This window comes from Condylostylus longicornis, unplaced genomic scaffold (genome assembly GCF_029603195.1).
Source record: "Condylostylus longicornis isolate FDR11 unplaced genomic scaffold, ASM2960319v2 ptg000013l, whole genome shotgun sequence".
Taxonomy (NCBI): domain Eukaryota; kingdom Metazoa; phylum Arthropoda; class Insecta; order Diptera; family Dolichopodidae; genus Condylostylus; species Condylostylus longicornis.
This window is the reverse complement of record NW_026577982.1, coordinates 1565326-1583110: the sequence shown is the minus strand read 5'-3', so window position 1 is coordinate 1583110 and position 17785 is coordinate 1565326. Positions and strand designations below refer to the sequence as shown.

Here is a 17785-nt window from a genome sequence, read left to right as displayed (position 1 = left end):
AAAATGGAGAAACTGTACTTAATTTTGACACAAAATATTGTTGTCACATAATTTCCTGAATAAACAAAAAAACAATTATTTATATCTTTTAATTCATTGACCGAAGTTCTCTTTCGACCAGTATATGTACCAATATACATGTATGTAAATATGTCCTCATTATTTTATATCTTAATTAATTATAGCAATCTTATATTAATTATACCTTTTTCTCTTCTATAATAAATTTGTTTTTTTTTTTGGAACACTTTTTTTTTATTTTTTAAAAACGAAACTGACTTGATTCGGTGTCATTTACCACCTAATTTTATTTTATTATTTATTTTTAATTTTTTTTTGTTATACTTCAGTTTATACTTCAATTCTTAAAAGAATGACAGTATGAATACTATGTGCCGAAGAGAATCGTTTATTGATTTAAATTAAATTAATATAACTTGATTATTTTAATTTAAAATTATTCAAATGACATCAGTTAAATCAATTTTTAGTAGCCTAGAGAGTTCATCCAACTTTGTTTGTTAAAAAAAAAATCATAAATTTAATTCGTCTTTTTTTAAAGACTACTATCCGAAGAATTCAAAAAATATACGTATATGTATTTACATATGTTCGGCGGCAAGTACTCATATAATTTTTTTTAATTAGTTCAAAAGCACACAATATGAAAACTCGCTTTATTCTAAGGTTACTAATTATAAATAAAACAGCGAAAATACTTTATGTAAATAAAATAAAAAACAAAAAGCTTTAATTTTTTTTTTATTTTCTTTTCCGCGTTTGTTCTGTTATACATACATACACACATGTTAATACGGTCAACTGCTACAACATTTTTTCAGATGTAAGAAGAAATACACAAACAAAAATCTATTTCAATTTATGCCAAATAAAAATTAATATCGCAAAAATTATTGCCAATTTTAGAAGCAAAGCACAAAAAAAAAACAGAATAAATTGTGTAATTTTTTTTTTTTTTGTAATTACATTCAAGGTTTTTCAACCGACCGAGAGTGTCAATATCTTAAAGTGGGTATAAAAATTTTTTGCACATAAACGGTAACACACTTCTCATACATTTGTTTTCGATAATTTTTGTCATGATATTTTCATTCTATTCTTTAAATGAAATATCAGAATTTTTTTTTTATTTATTTAAAAATAATTACAAATAAAAATTATTATATGAAGGGGGCTTTGTATTTTATTTTTAATATAGTATAATTATATAATAGCGTTTTTAAAAAAAAATTATAACTATTTCATGTAAATAAATGTTTAATGTACATAGAAGATAAAATTTACATTGAACTACAGTATATTTTCATGTACATAAGTATGTTAACAATTTTTCGTGCCTACTAATACATACCTTTAATTGCTGTTATAAACTTGGGATAATTTTGTTTTTTTATAAACAAATAAATGAAGTCATGACATAAATAGCCAAATTCTTAGAAAAGTTGATTCACTTAAAGACATAGAAATTTTCATTTACAACAAGTCATCATTCACTAATCACTCCAACTACATATATGTATATGACTGGCAGGGCACACGCTATATCGGAATTTTTTAAACGCTAATTTAAGGAGTTTAACAACTCCTACATTTTGAAATTTGTTCCTGGTCTGTTCTCATCTAGAATATATCTCAAAGGTTTGATAATATTATTACAGTATTCATATTAATAGGATTAAGTGGATTCAATTAGTTAAAATATGCGCTTCCGTCACAACCTTCCTTTGGAAAACTCTATTTTTCTTCCTCGTTATAACAACAGGCTCAAATTAATTGATTTACCTACTTTAAGCTAAAGGCGTGATATGACGAACGTGATATTCATTCTTTTAATAAGGTGGTCGTCAGTCAGGTTTCGTTTTCCTAATATGTTTTTAAAACCAGGGTTTAGAACCTTAAATATGCGGATCATAATAGTTAATTCGTGCGTCTAATCAGTTGAGGTAAAGTTTGAATATTCATTAAACGAAAAAAAAACTTACTGAACCTGAATTTTGGATATATTAATTAGATATACGTATATTAGATATGTACTGTGTGTTTTTCTTAAGCTTAATAAAAAATTTGATGTTTTCAAATTCCATAATAATTTTTTTTATTTTTTTTATTGTTGTCTGTTAAACTTCTTCATATATGGATTTTAAAAGTTATTTTTATAATTTTCGCTCATAATTTTTGTCATAAAAGCATTATAAGCATAAGCATTGTAATTAGAAACCCTGTATATTTGAGGTTTCTATTGTTCTTTTATTTGTAAATAACTTTACACTTACTTTATTAATATTTACTGTGTAAGTGTGTATAATATGAACTTTAAAAACAAAACGCTATCAGAGATTAAAAAAATAATGTTTTTTTTTTCCGGCGTTAAGCGAATTATGTGTTAAAAAAAATTTCTATGGATTTTTGCTTTTTTATTTATTTTATTTAATATTTTCTTATTATTGTTTTTCATTCTACACTCATACAATTACAAGAAAGTGTCCATGAGAATTAAATTTATAAGTAAATGTCATTTATATGGTATATGAAAATAAATGACTCAATGATTTTTATTTTGAATTAAAATAAAAATTATTTTGTTAAAATAAATTAAATCCTTAAAAGTAATTTAGAGATTCATAAATCCTATGTTATTGCATATGATTGAACAGTAAAATTGTCATGAACAGTAGATTTTCATAGTAATAAATTAACTCATTGAAAGATTAAATGTTATTCTAGCTAAATATTTTTGTGACTAACTAATTAGTAACTGTAACTTTACTAATTCTTATTTATGGTATAAATAAAAAAAATCTTGATTCATGTTGAACAGACTGAAATCATAAATGATTGACTAATGGTGAATTCATTGTTACGTCGAATTAACTCGATCTCGTTTTAAAGACGCTCTCATTTCTCTCATGGAGGTGCATTATCTTGTCTGAGCTTGTTTTACTTACTTACTTTTTTGATATTAATTGATTTCATTTTTACGTTAACTTTTTGATGTATAAAATGACATTTTCAAAAACATCCGTACTGATGTTGAAGTTAATTCTGAAAATAATAAACAGCTACGCACAAAATATAGCAAATGAGAGAAATTCAAATTTTGATAATGAGCTCGCACATTACTTCTGTGCGTGCACGTAGTAGAACGAGCCAATGAATTCGACTTGAATTAATTTAGTTTTAAATTCTGAATTTAAATTAGTTTACAATTAAGACTTTACATCTAATTAACATAATAGTGGAGTGGCAAATTTATAATACATTTCAAATACTGGTAAAATAATAAACCACACAACTATAAAAATAACAAAAAAAAAATATTATATTTGGAAATCTTTTGCGAATTAATTAATAAAAATTATTTTAGGGGTGGTTAAATTCAATTCAATTGTGATAATGGTTAATAACAAAAAAATATATATAGGTACATACATATGTAAGTATATTTGTATAACAAAATGCTTACAACAAAAAAAAAAGCTTGACTTAAAAGAGTGATAGCAGTTGGTGGTAGTAGTAGGTGATTAAAATATATCCGAAAACAGTCATAATACAAAAGCAAAACACGAAAAAAATGCTACCCAATTTTTTTTTTTTTTTGGGAATATTATGAAGTCATTATTTGAGCTAATTTTTTTTTTATTTCAAATTAATTTCTCGTTTCTTCATTTACTTTAATTTTATGAATTTGGAATATTTTGGGTTTACGCGTAACATTAATCAAAGTCGAATTGATTATTAAGAATAAAAGATTAAATATTTTTATGTATTTAAAATATTTTATATAGTTTAGTCAGAACTATAATAAATTGTAATATTTTTATTAAACTTGTAAAAAATAAGTCGAACAATCTGAACAAATAATTTGGAAATCACACCTCAAGCCGCGGGACTTCCATTGAGGCCACAAAACCCCTTCCGAAACTTCTCAGTCGTAGAAGAGCTACCGTCCTTTTATTCTTACAATAAGTGCTTCACCTTCTTTTCTTCCCCGTCTTCCAGGTAGAGACAGCATACTTTGCTTTTGTCTTACCCATTCTTTTCAGATGGACCAACGACAGGCAATATTCAGTGAATACACAAACTAATTAATCTCAAATCTAAACGACCAAATGTGGCTACTTCCTGCCAGAAAATTTCATTTAGTGTTGTTCTTGGAAAATCTCTGTTTTTAACATTAAGGAAGCCTCCTCCACAGATTTAAACCTCCTAAAAATATAAAACCTAATAATTAAAAAAAAAAAACTAAAATATTAATTGCATTTTATTTTTATATTTTCAGATTAAATAATTGCAAAATTACAAAAGGTGAGTAGTTACAAATGCAAAATAGAAAAATGGTTTTTTTTATTTTTTCTCTTTTTTTAACACAATTAAATAATAAATCAACAAAATATTCTTGAATTCTTCACCTGTTCCAAATGCCAGAAACAATTTTTTTTTAAATTTAAATATAATTTTTTTTTTTTTAATCATAAATTTTAAATTTAATTATTCATTTAAAAACAGATGCAAAAGTCATAAAAAATTTAATCAAAAACAAAATTAATTTGTTTAACCCTAAGTGTTACACCTTTACTCAAAAATATATGTATATAAATGTAGATTTACAAAAGTAGATATGAAAAGTAGAGTTGATGAGAGCATTGAAGTTTGAATTTTGCATGAACTGTAATTGTTATGAAACTGAATGCAATTTATATTAATATGGTGGACAATTTAGAATTTTCATTTCTATAATTAAAATATAAACTTATCTGCTTTTGTTTTTCGAGTTTCCAACTTAAAAGTACTTGCATTAATTTCGGACTGGCACATTATTATTATACATACATACAACCATAGAATATGAAAATTTCGTAAGATTTTATTTCAGAATTTGTCCAATACGAAAATTATGTTGCTTGTTTTACGGATCGACCACATAAAAGTAAATCAAGGTATAAGTGTATTAAGTAATTGATGTTAATTTAACAAGATATGACCTACATTTAACAGTAACCTGCCGACATTAACAGTAAATAATCATCATTATGATTACATTTTATCGTTAATAATTTGTATGTGTTAAAATGTGGTTTAATTGCAACTCTTTAAGTTTTTTTTTAACGTTAATTTATTTCATAACTAGAAAAATAAGAAAATAATAGAAAAAAGTAACACCATATCACCACCACCTATGTATGTATGTTATTAACAAACTGTGATTTTATTAGAGTAGTTCACTCATTAATTACTGGATGATGTGACTTTAAAAATCTTTATATTATGTACAACAAAGTATAAAATATTAAAATTTAAAAATCCACCATACTACTTATGTATGTATGTATGCAAGAAAATTTGACCTCTTTACCCCTTAAAACTTTTAGTTAATCTTAATAGAGCAGAGAAAACAAAAAGTAAAGAAAAATAAACCAAAATGATCATCTCCCAAAGACCAAATAGAAACGAATGGGTCAAGAATTTTATTATTATTTGCTCTTTTTTTTTGTAATTATAATTATAAATTTTTTCTAAGTTTTGGTTGTGTTTGAATAACATAAACAAAATTAAAAGGCAAAGCAAAAAAAATAACATTAAAACTGATTAAATTTTAGAAGCTTTAGAAGTTCTTCAATGTTAATTTGAAAACTGGTGAGCGTAAACATACATACACAAGTGTGTAAATTCTGATAACTATAGGAAATCTGGGAGTAAAAAAAAATTAAACCTCTTATCAAAAATTGTATAAAATGTCCATTTGTTTACAGAAAAATTATATAAAATTTTGCAAGAGGAGCGTTCAACTGTGAAGAGTTTGAAAGAAATGCAAAGCAAAGAAAATTGAGTTATGTAAATATCTCGCAGACGTTTACTTTCCAATTCAGTTTTCAATTCAGGCAGCCAATAGATGTTTACTATTAGTCAGTAAAAAAATTTTTCTACATTAATGAAAGAATAAGTTACAAAAATTATTTCATTTTTAATGTGACAAACAATACAAATTTATTTTAACTGTCAAATTTATGTTTTAATGTCAAATTACTTAAATGTCATACTCATGGTTTTCGCATAATGTTGCCGATACCAAACAATAATTATAGCGTTGCATTAACAGGCGAATAATATAAATATAATCTAAACGTATATACCTCTCCCAATTATTTTACCACATTTGTATAAAAAAAAGGTACAAAGGGTATAGTTATGAACACATATTCAGTTAGATTGTTTAAAATTTTCGTTTTGTAAAGAAATGTCAAATTTATTTAAATAAATGCCAAATATTTAAGTTTAAAAATTTAGTTGTTATTCCTACATCACAGGATTTCTATATAAAACAGCGTTTTATTTATGAAACATTCAGGAGTGCAAATGTTATATTTTTTATACGGAACGCATCAAATATTAATGTTATAACGCATAAAGTGCTAAAAGAAAAGATTCTAACGAGTTTGAAGATGTTTTTCTAATTTTTTCTTCAAAAGAAAAAATCACAAAATTAAATTGTCATTTTTTGTTACCATTTTATCTAATTACAATGCATATTTGCCGTAAGATAAAATAACTAATTATGTCAAAACAGTTATTTATCTATAACACACCTGCAAATATGTACATATATGTACGTATATACATCGGAATTTGAAAAATATCAAGTATGTACATTAATGATAACTGAGAATTCGATACCAAATAATTTACAGTAATAAATGTGACAATTTAATATACGTAAGTGACACTATAATCATATTATGAAAAAAAAGAGAGGTCAATGACTTGGCGAACTTTCTGTTTTTATTTTTTTGTCAAAGTCATCAATGTTTATTAAAAAATTTATTAAATATAATTGTCATTACGAAACATTATTTTTATTTAGTAAATCTATGGAAAAGTATATTTAAATTTTTTTTTAATTTTCTGAACTTAATTATAATATTAAAAATTTTAAAAATAAAATTTATTGTTTCAAAAGCCTACAATATTCTAAAAGAAATCAGCAAATGTCATCCATAAATAACATATTATGTATGACTCATTGTGAATTAATATTATTTATTCACACACAAATACAAGTACTTTTACTAAAATTTTTATAAGTTAAGTGCTACATATTTTCGTGTGTAGTAGTAATAACTATAAGTATTTTTCAAGCTGATTATTTAATAATCTTAAAAGTAAAATAAGAAAGATTCTTCCGGCTATATTAAGTAAGTTGTACGTACATATATTGCATGTCACAAATATTATTAACATTTTCATCAACTTTCACCAATATATTAATAAAGAGATTGAAAATTTCATGATCTGAAAAACATTTTCCATCATCATATTATTTAATTTCAAAGGATAGTAAATCGAATAATTATAACTTAATTACATATGTATATGGATATGTATTTACATGCTATGTCAATCAAAATTAAGGTTATTCGCACAAAAATTTTCATTTATGTACAATAAAATTATGTAGTAATGAAAGTATAAATAATTACATTGATTGAAAACTGTAATGGGTGATGCTTTCGCTATTTGATTTTTCGTGTTTTAGTTCTTGATGCTTCACACGTGATTCATCACAGTTGCCAACGTCTAGTAGCTAGTAAAATAAACTAAAATTAGAACCTGAATAGATGTGCTGTTTCATAATTTAAAAATCTGAATCACATGAGAGAACTCTTTCAAATTATTGAACTATTTAATTAAGTAAGTTATTGAACGTTTGGTGAGCAATGAATTTCACTTTTTGGATTTGTCACCGAATTTGTTTTTAAATATATCTTTAACGGTACATTAAAAGCTTCGGAAAACGATTGTATGTATAACATGTTATTAAAGAAATTTTTGATGAAATGTTCGAAAAATTTAATCGAAATTGGACATTTCAATATTTTTCGGTGCTTTTTTCTGAATTCAAAAGGCAAATGCTTAAAAAAGCACCCATTGTTACTATTGCAAATTTAAATGTATGTATGTACATATGTACATAGATCGGAAATTTATTACTTATACTAACCATTAAAACAAAAGGTGATGTTGTTAACCTGCTTGGAAAAGTTTATTTCATTTTCAATTTATTTCAATAAAAAATTATTATATAGGATGTACGGGAATAAGAAGTTTGAGCTTTATTTATTACGTATTTACATATATTATACATTTCCATACACACATACAAATTTATGTGTTTGTGCCCGTAATTGTTTGTGTAAAAAAAATGTTTAAAAATTGTGTGGGTGCATAAGTAATAAAGTCACAATAATTTTTTGTATTTCACTTACTTATACATATGTATAAAAGTTTTTTTCGAGGAAAGCTAATGCACTTTTGCTTATTGTTCCATCATAAATCGAAAAATTTATTTCATGTTTAAAGATTTTTTTTGGAAACGAAAGAATGACATCAAATATTTCTGAAATAATTGAAAATTTTTCGAAATTTTAGCAAGTTCAGCAACTTATAAAATAATAAAACCTCTATCTCTTATAAATTGATTAACAGAGTTAGTTGTGAAAAAATATTTTGACACATTCAAAAAAAAATCCAAATTAATGTCAAATTTCTAATATTTCTATTAAATCATAGAGTTGCCATAAAATTGTAACAAAATATAGTAACTAGTCCCAAAGGAAATAAATTCATGTTACATTTCTATATTTATGACGTTTATGTTATACTTGCGACAACCACAGTTGGATGACCCTTGAATAATTGACGGTTGAATGATTAGCATTCAAAACTTACAAGAAATTTCGAAATAATTGCTAAAAAAAAAAAAAGAACAAAAAAAATATTTTCCTAAAATTAGTTCACAAAAAAAAAAAAGAAAATGAAATGAAAAAGTAAAACGCAAAAAGAAAAAAAAATCAAAAATAAAAAAAGCACAAAAAATATTTAGGACAGAAGAATGTGATTTTTGTGTTGTCGCTACGACGACGCGAGTATGGTTGCTTCTATTTTCTTTTATTATTAATCAGTCAAGAAATCGAAAACAAATATGTACATATTTCGCTTAAAGAATGAAATAACGAAAGCGAAATGAAAATTGAACGCTATTTATAGTTAAAAACCAAGAAAAAAAAACACAACTAATGAAAAACACTGAGAAAAAAAGCAATGAGAGGAAAAAGTTTAGGTTTTTTATTTTTTTTTTGCTTTTTTTCATATTGTATTAAAAATGGCCTATTTACAGTTTCAGATTATTTCAAATTTTTTACTCTCCTTTATACTGTTTCGATCTTATTAAAAATTATTTTTTGTTGTTTGTTTTTTTTTGTGTGTTTGCGATGCGGTGCTCTGGTTTAATTTTTTGAAAAAACAAACAGACAGGTAACATACGCGAAAATCTTGTTTTTAAATTGAATTCTTATTTTAAATACATACAACATACAATATATCTACATACATACATACATACATATTATGTACTTAGGAATGTTTCAAATATTTTAAATTGGTTGTAAAAAATTTTCATTTTAAAGAAAAATTTATTCACTTATAAAAATTTAATTAAAAATTGCATCATGTATTTTCTTACTATAATTTGAATTTAAAGTTCTAGATTATTTCTAAGCATGTGCTTCATAAGATTTAAATCTTATGAGTATGCTTATGTATGTATGTATGTATGCATGTAAGTGCTTTACTACTCACGAGTAGCTAAATCTAAACACGACAACACTACCACAAACAAATGGGAAAATGATCTGTGTAAGTTGCGTTTTTTTTTTTCCCGGAAGATAGTGTTTCTAATCTGCAACAGATGGATTTAGTTGTATTCAGAGTTATTTTGGCATTTAATTTTAATATTTTTAATTTCTTTTTTTATTAAATTGCTATTTGAACAATAGAAAAAAGATTCTTGATATACCGTTATGAATTTTATAACAACCAAAATTATTGTGATTTTAGTAGTTGTTTATCCTATTTTACTGAAATATACATGCATAAATTTAGTGCCATGTGTCAATTTTAATGGTGTTCATAATTCCAAATCCAATAATGCATATCAACAATGCATAATAATGTATCCAATAAGGATACATTTGACATACTCATTTCACCTGTCAAAATTTCAACATTTGACATTTCGAAATGTCAAATCAGAAATTTGTATTTACCGATTAAATTAATTAATTACCATGAAATAAAAAAAATCATGCGTACATAATTAAGTATTTAAATTTATTTTACAATAAATTTCTAAATAATTTAAATGCTTAGTTGCAGTAAATTAGACAATTATAGTTTGACATAATTGTTAATTTGTTTAAAATTTTTTTTTTTATTTTAAAAACAGAAGTGATATTCAATATGTTTTTTAAAATTCTGTTCTACTTTCAAGAATGTTTTTTTGTTACTCAGAACAAAATAGTTTTATTGCAATTTCATTTTTATTTTTTATTTTCCTACTTCAATTTTGAAATTTTCAATTATTTTAAATAATAATAATAATTACATCTATGTACTTAAAAATATTTACTCTATTTATTTTATTCGTTAGTGTTCTTGTTGTTCTTTCATTTTATTCGTTTTATTAAAGATTGCGCGCTTTTTTTTTTGTTCTTTGTCATACATATGAACGCGCCAATACTTTATTTCTTTCTTTCTTCGTAGAATCGCAGTTTTTTTGTAAGCGTAGCGAAAAAAAATAAATTATACTTATAAATACATACATACATGCATACTTTTATACCTACATAATAATTTTTTTGATGCGTCATTTAAAAATAATTTTTATTTTAATTTTATTTTAAGAATTATTTTTTCTTAGACAAAGGGTTTCAATAAATATAAGTACATGTATACATATGTATGTATGTATGTATATGTATGTAAAAAATTTCGAGCTTAGTTTTATTAATTGTTCTTTTTCTAAAAAAAAAAAAAACATTTCAGGAAATTATTAAATTTGTAAGTATTTTGTTTACTTTATTAATTCAAATGTATTGATCTTATAAAAATATAGGAACGAAGATACATAGAAATAAAGTAAAAAGGGCGTATATAAAAGATAATAATTATGTAATAATTTTATTTTAGAACTTCTTTATTATTAAGATTTTTAATAGAAAAATTTGCTGTCGTCTTCCTTGTTTATTATTATAGAATTGTTTCAGTTATTTCTCATAAAAGTTTCAAGTTAAATTTCGAGACTCTATAAAATTAGTGATTTAATTATATTTTAATTTTAAGATCTCGGATTACATCTGTCCAAAATGTTAATTAACAAGAAATTTTACAGTTGTCCAACATTAATTCCAATAGATTGGATATTTAAAATTGGATACATATTCCAATTTTTTCATGATCGCAATCTTAAAATCTTAATTTAGTTTAAGAAATTTACTGTTATAACAATTACTTTTATTATTTACCATGAAGATAATTCTAAATCTCTGAATTTCTTTAGTAAGTAATTTTGGATAACAGCGTTGGTATTAAAAGCGTATTAAATTAAAAAAAACATATTTCTCAGGTTTCTAAGAATTTTATTTACATACCTACATATATTACATACATTACATCTAAAAACCATTCATTTTGTGATTAAAAATTATATAAAATTTTTCTAAAATTAATTTCTTTTTTTTTTGAGTTGGTAAATTTTTTGCATAAATCATTCACCGAATCACTCATACACACAAAATTTTGTCTAATACAATTTACATAATTTTAATTGATAACTTTGATATTTAACATTATGCATTAAGTTTTTAACAATTTTACAATGATAACTTCCTCATTCCTAATTTTTTTAAAATACCTTATGTAAGTTTTTTCTTCCCTCACGTCTTCCCGCCACCACCCCACTGAAGAACATTAAAAGTAATATGAAGAAAATATAAAATTTTTTCGATGACAACCAAACCATTTTTTTTTTTTTTTTGTTGACCTAGTTTGTTGTCCATTGTAAAAGGACATTCCAAGGATTATGAATAAATCAGTAGCAAGTAAAGAGAAAGAAAATTATAACAAATTATCCATTTTTTTGTAAATTAAATTTGTTTTATTCTATTTTTTTTTCTCTTGAATTTTCTTTTATGTATAACCTACTTAAACTTTTTCAAAAATTTTTTTTTTATTCTTTTTTTGGTCCTTCCTTATTTCTTCCTTTTTAGCGATTGTAATTTTTTAGTATTTTTTCCATATTAATGTATTTACAAAAAGAGATGAAAGCGGAAGTGTTGAGGAAAATGAGGAAAAAGAAAAAATTGTACTTATAAGAGAAAAAGAAAAAAAGAATATCGGAAAAACTAAATGAATATTTTGTAGTTTCCTTTTATTTTTATTGTTATCCCTTTTTTTTTTTTTGATTTTTTGTTGTAATATCGTGAAACATTTATTCAAAAATGATTTTTTCTAAAAGTTAATTTTAATTTTTAATGTAAAATAATTTTATCTCTTAAATATGTACTTATATTAAATTATTTAATGAATAATGAATTATTCAAAAAATAATTTCAAATGAACGGGTGAAATTTCTTGAAAACGAGCGAGTGTTGTAATAAAATCTAATCATGTACCATTCCGCGTTAATTTGGTTATATGATTTTCACGACTTCTTTGCTGCTAATTACGAGACAAACATAAATTTCTAATTTATGAACGCAGCGCGTTGAGCGAAATAGAGTTAAAGGAGTACCGCGTTATAGTAGGGACTAGGGATATCTGCATTTTTAGAATTCGATAGAATTGCAACACAACTTTACTACATGCTTTTGGGTTGGAAAATGCTCATATGCACTTATATATACATATATACAAATAAATGCGAGACCACTTTAAGTTCATTAATGAATTCTTTACCAACTAGCAATCAAAGTTACAGTTAATTTTTACTACTTTACTGATACTTGACTTTGCTGAAGATTGAAATTTTAAAAATATCATTTCACATGAAAATGAAAAATTCAAAGTCATTTTTCTGATTTTACTTAAGTTTTCCCTTATTTTCACCTGTACATATAACAAAATCTTAAAATATCCAAAGATATAAGTGCAAAAAATTATGAGTGTTTATAAGTACACTATAAAATTCTATTAGAATTAAAAAAATGAAAATATCAAGTACATACTTATTTCGCGAAAAATCTTTTGTGAAAAACAAAAAAATTGAAAATCAGAGAACACCACGGGTATTTGAAATGCAATTGCATGATGAGAAGGGAGGGAAGGGGTAAAAATAGATAGAAAATAAATTTTAAAAATTTATTAAATTTTGCAAAAAAAATTATGTGTACCATTTTTTTAATGTACATACGTGCATATATCTACGTAAATGTGTATGTGAAGAGACAATTTTCTTATCAAAATTTGGTAGCACCTGATTTTCTTAAAATGAATTTTTTTCAATAAGTATGGCGGTTTTAAAATATTGAAAATACAGTTTTGAGTATATGTAACAGCTTTTTCATAGAACATTTCAAGCCAGCCTCACGAAATTTTAGCACAACAAAAATTTACAGCCCTATTGTGAATTCCACTAGCAGCCCTGTAATTCGAAAAATTACAAATGCCATATAAGTATTACCGATTCCGAATTTTGAAAATTCTACTCTGCTTTTTTTAATATCGTAACCATAAATTATGTTCGTAGTAAAATTAAATGCCAAAAGCCAACGAAAGAGATAATCACACACAACAGGCAATTTAAAGATAAACGGTAATTTTAAATTTTTAAATTTTGAATTTTTATATTAAGTTTTGAACCGTTTATATGAAATAAGCATTTGACAGTTGAAATAAAATTGTGATTTTGATATTCCGAAAGATGGTGCTGCCATTGTTTGATACTCCGGAAAATGGTGCTGTCATTGCCTATTCATAATCTCTACGAATGCAGATTGTGATCATTCAAAAGTTTATGTCGTAGCCAAATTCGTAGTTCATAGGATTTTATAAGTAAAATTATAGGATGATAGGGTTGTTATTTTCTTTTTCTCAATTTCTGAAATAAACTAAAATTAGGGTCATCTATATTATAAATGCGGCTATATAGTTTTGGTATGAATTTCCACATAATTCAAAAAATTATTTTATTCTCCTGCGTATTGTTATAAAAGTATCATTGATTTTACATAAAAATTTTTGTAATAAAATTTCGATAACTACTTAGTAACTAACATTTTGATTCAAATGAACATCTTTTGATTATAGTTTTACAAGTTGTTTTTAATTATTATTTAGTTCATGTTGAAAAACGTGCAAAACTAAAGCTTTAACTGGTCAATTCATGTATGTACACACGAACATGCAGTTATTTTGCAAATTAATTAAATTGTTATTATTTTATAACAAAAAGTCTTTAATTTTAATTTTGCACTTATTGTGAATTTTAATAATATACTTACATATTTATTTAGCTATTGTTATGTAAAACATGTTAAATGTTTAGTTGAATAAAAAAAAAATAAAATTTTAATGTTAAAAAATAATAAAGGCATTAATTTTTTTTTTATATTTTATTTTATGTTTAAATTTTAAATTCTATATAATAAATTCAATGCATGCTCCCAAATTATATTAAAATTTTTTAGTTTTAAAATTTAGAATTTTTTATACATTTTAGAATATTTAAATTGTGGGCTGCCATAATATTCCAATATTTTTATTTGAAAATTTATACGATTATCATAGGTCCTGGGGCCGCCCAAAATCTAAATGATAAAAGTTTTCTTCTGAAATAATGCTCTCACTACTTGAATTAAGGAAATATTTTAAGGTTTAAAAAAAGTGTGTGCTATAATTGCTAATAAATTTAAGTAAAGCATGTAAGATAATGCTATTGAATAAAGGGGACAATTACTTTCGAATTCCTGCTTTCAAATTTTTTAAAGGTCCACATGCTATTTCTACTGCAGCACAACACAATTGAATACAAAAAAAACTAAATGCCCGTTAAAATAATTAACCGTTACCTAAAACATGTTATTTATAAATTTTCGATATAGTTTTTTTTTCTAGACGGGAACATATGGAAGTCTAAAATTTTAGCAGGTTTTAGATATTAATGAATAACTTATTTCGTTAGAAGAAAATAATTCTCGTGCTCCACCCCCTCCCAAGGTATCGTAATTTTTATAAAAACGAAAAGGTGGCGGTAAGTGCTATGCCAACAAAAATGTAATTATTTATATTTTTTAACTCACTTCCTTAATAATTCAGTTCAGCCATTATATAATCGCTTCTGTCAATTTTTTTCTTTTTGTCATCCTAAATATATGCAATAAATTGATAAATATTGATAGGTATATGAATGAAAATAATTTTAATAAAATATTGAATAGAGATAGACATTTATTAAAAGCAGTATTTTCACTTGCAAGCCCTTGAGAAAAGTGCTTCTTTACTAACCTTTGGTTTGATCCAACTTCAATATTTTAAGAAAATTATAAACTAAAAATTAAACTAAAATAAACTAAAAATTAAACTAAAATAAACTAAAATAAACTAAATGATCAGGATTGTCCATCTAGTACGATACGGATACATCTAGCAAGAGTATGTAATAATAAATAAGCATATATTTACATTACGTACATATATTTGTGTATTCACATATATGCATCTTAATATTTTCTTGTATAAAAATTTTTATATATGTATACCTAGAGTGTGTTAAATTTTTCCGATGACATACTTATACAAGTAAAAAATAATGTCTTTTATTTTCAAATAATATAATTTAAAAATATTCACAACTAAAATGCTTATATACATAATACATACATATGTAAATATTTATATATACATATATTTGTATATACGTATATAAGTGTAATTTTTAATAATAAATTAAATGAATTAATATAGAAATGAATGCATGAAATACTTGTGTATAAAAACCAACTACTTTTAAACTGTGTGTAGTGCAAATAAATTTTTTTATTGTTGTTGTTTCTCTTTCGATGAAAAACTAGGCAATGAGGTCAAGGACATTCAGTCATAATGTTCACATTTAGTTGTAAAAAAAAAAAAAACATTTTTCTGCTTTTTTCCAAGTTTTTCATTTTTTTTTTGTAGTATTTTGCTTTTTTTAGTAACTAAAATGTTAGCTTTTTTGATTTTGCAAAAATATTGTACACAATTTTTTTTTGTCATTTTATTTGTAGAAAAAAAAACAGAAAATGACCAATGATGTGAGATTCAAGTATGTTTGGTTTGAATTTTCTAAATTTAGAAAATTTTTTTTTGCAAATATTTTTTTTTATATATTTTTTCTTGTTTTTTTATTTTTAATTTTTATTTAATTATTTATTTTGTTTGCGAATAATTTTAATTGAAAATATTTAAAAATTTTTTCAAAAAAAATTAAGTAGGTACTTATTTTTAATTTTATGCATAGTTGTATTTAATTTAAAAATCATGTGTTGACTAAAATATATTTTAGTACTTATAAACTATTATCTACCACTGTTTAGTACAATATCTTCTCTATATGTACTTTTATAAATGTGTACTCTCTCTGTTATTAATTATTATTAGTACTATATTATTCGATGGTCATGATTTACTGATTTTTAAGCTTATAAAATCGGGAAATATATCTAGATATCCTAGCTATAAAAGATGAATCAAATTCTTTTAAAATATAATATTAGAACTTAATAAATTTTAAGAGCATACTTTGTTAAAATATTGTGAAGTGCTGCATATAACAGTTTTAGATAAGTGAATTATTTTCTTTTCAAAATAACGTACTTTTTTTCCAATTGTTCATTAGCAGGACAACGCCATGATGGTTGGGAATAATTAAATAACTTCCTACAAATCAAAAATAATTCTTTGAAAATTTTTCGTTTTCCTTCGCTCCATTCTTGAGACATCTGCTTTTCCTTCAAATATGAGTAGAAATTATCATTACATAATATTTTTTCTAATTTTAGAAATGTTTACTTCTCCGTAAAAAATTTCAGGAATTCAATAGAAGAACAATGAGTGTTCTAAATGATAAACAAAACAAAAAAAAAGTTAACTTAGGTTTATTTAACTCGATTTTCGAAAAAAAACTATACTTAAAGAGTTTAATTTTTTTTAAACCATTGGATTGCAAAATTTACATTTTAAGTATTTTATAATATGCACATTGGGTAGTAGGTATACACATACTTTATAATTTAGTACTTTACTGTATTATAAGTAGCTACATACATATGTACTTACAATATATGCAACAGGCGGCTGATTTTATACACATATAAAAAAAAAATAAAAAATAAAAGTAAATTGAATGCCATCATGCCTACATATATTTACTATACTTATGTAAGGTACTTAGGTATGTAATATTTATTCGAAATTTACATGAATGATTATGATATGGCTAGTCAGTTAGTGATATTGATAATAAACTTATGAGTTATGACTGTAAATTTTTATTGTTGTTTTTGCTGTTTTTTCTGTATTTAATTTTTATTAAAATAAATACGTGCGAAATATTTATATAAGTATATATTGTGTTCATCTGACATCATTTATTTTACTGACATAATTTTTAAAATTTTTTTAAGGAAATTGTACAAAAACAAAAATACTTAAATGCTTGAAATTTCAATATTATTTTAAAAATATGTTCATATATTAATGTAATTTGTATTATGGAAATTAATTATTTCAATTAATTGATAAATGTAAGACTATAATTAATGTGTATTTAAGTCTATTAAGTTCACCAAAGAAGCATGTAGAATCAAAACAAAACTCGTTTCTCTTTATTTTAAGCCCTCTTAGTAGTCTCTTCAAAATCTGTTTGTTTGAAGCTTATATCTTTTTTGGAACGGAA

At 23.9% G+C, this 17785-nt stretch overlaps 1 protein-coding gene across 1 annotated transcript in view; it reads left to right on the top strand.

Annotated features, from left to right (window-relative positions):
• The window catches only part of LOC129605172 (putative uncharacterized protein DDB_G0286901), an 88093-nt gene that overhangs the window by 37078 nt on the left and 33230 nt on the right, over window positions 1-17785 (top strand). Inside the window, exon 2 of the mRNA XM_055514760.1 lies at window positions 4301-4326. The gene's annotated coding sequence lies outside the window, so the exon portion shown is untranslated. The remainder of the gene's footprint in view (window positions 1-4300; window positions 4327-17785) is intronic.